The 1,696-nt window shown below is 36.0% G+C and overlaps 1 pseudogene; it reads right to left on the reverse strand.

Moving 5' to 3' along the window:
* Positions 1-262: 262 nt before the first annotated feature.
* On the reverse strand, positions 263-896 carry LOC123250413 (annotated as a pseudogene).
* Between the last annotated feature and the right edge of the window lie 800 nt (positions 897-1,696).

Consider the following 1,696-nt stretch of genomic DNA (forward strand, 5'->3'; position numbering starts at 1 on the left):
GAGGCAAGGGAAGAAAGTCCGTTGAAGTACTTTTTTTAAGGCCATTATCCAGTAGCGAAGAAGAATGAGAATCAGAATAACAGTTTATAGAAATATCTGAACAAAATTGATTTACGTATATAAATGAGTTCAATGAGTTTTTCATTAAGATACAAAAGTCACTTCAGAATAAAGTAAAAAAATAAGTTCATATAACCCCATTTTCCATAACAGGACCAAGTCAGTGGTCTACAGTGGTGCTTTTCTGTTAACTGTCTGGTTATTGTGTAGGCTGGCATCACAGGAAACATAGTCTCTTGAAGTTATAATCGAGGGGCTCCATAATCATCTGGCATTCTTTCTATGTTATACCTGTGGTTGGAAATGTACATGATGGGAACTCCAGGGATCTTCCAGATTCTTTGCTTAAGGTCTCTATCAACTGTAGCCACAATATAACATTTATGCTGAGTGACTCTCTGGACTAAGCAATCATCTGCATATGTTCCTTTGTGTGAGCATGGCAAATGTTCAAATCGTGGGTCCTTGGCAATTCTCAGGGCTACTTGGTATTTTTGTCCCAGTTTTTCAGTTTCAGCCATTACACAGTCAGTTATGCAAGGAATGCATTTGGCATACAGACAATCCATCATTGACTGTACTAAGTCCAGCTTGGCTTTGATGGAGAAGTTGATAAAGTTGGTATCAACTAGGATGTAGTAAGGGGGCCCCAACTGTGTGTTATATTGGAAGAATAAGCAGGATGGGTGTTGGGGGACTTCTCTTTCTTTGAGAGCACTGGGATCTTTCTTCTCTTTCTTTTTTGGTTTCAATCGATCTTCTTTTAATCTTTCATCTCATAAACTAAGCATTCGCTTCATGGTTGCATATTTCCTCGCTTTCTTTTGTTTCCCCATGTTAAAAGATTCCTTCCCACTTCAAGCTCTTGTTGCCCATTTTAAAACCTTCAATTTATTTTTTCTTCTCTAATTGCTACTGCTAGTGTTTCTAGTACAATGTTAAATGATAGAGGTGATAATGGGCATCCTTGTTTCACTCCTGATCTTAATGGGAAGGCTTTTAATTTATCCTCATTGCAGATGTTGCTTGTTGATGGTTTTAGATATATACTGCTTATTATTTTTAGGAAAGGCCCTTCTATTCCTATGCTTTTTAGTGTTTTCGGTAGGAATGGGTGTTATATTTTGTCAAAGGCTTTTTCCACATCTATTGATATAATCATGATTTTTGTTGGTTTGCTTGTCGATATGGTCAATTTTGTGGATGGTTTTCCTAATATTGAACCATCCTTGCATTCCTGGTATAAATCCCACTTGATCTTAATGAATAACTCTCGTGATCACTTGCTGGAGTCTTTTTACTAGTATTCTATTTAAGATTTTTGCATCTATGTTCATTAAGGAGATTGGTCTGTAGTTTTTGTTCTCTGTTTTTGATCTACCTGGCTTTGGGATCAGTACCATATTTGTGTCATAAAAGGAATTTGGCAGAACTCCTTCTTTGCTTATTACATCAAATAGTTTGTATAGTATTGGGATTGGTTGTTCTTTGAATATTTGATAGAATTCACTTTTGAATCCATCTGGTCCTGGGGATTTTTTCTTAGGGAGTTCTTTGATGACTTATTCGATTTCTTTTTCTGATATGGGATTATTTAAGTATTCTATTTCTTCTGCTGTTAATCTAGGCAATTAAT

This window comes from Gracilinanus agilis, chromosome 5 (assembly GCF_016433145.1).
Source record: "Gracilinanus agilis isolate LMUSP501 chromosome 5, AgileGrace, whole genome shotgun sequence".
Lineage (NCBI taxonomy): Eukaryota > Metazoa > Chordata > Mammalia > Didelphimorphia > Didelphidae > Gracilinanus > Gracilinanus agilis.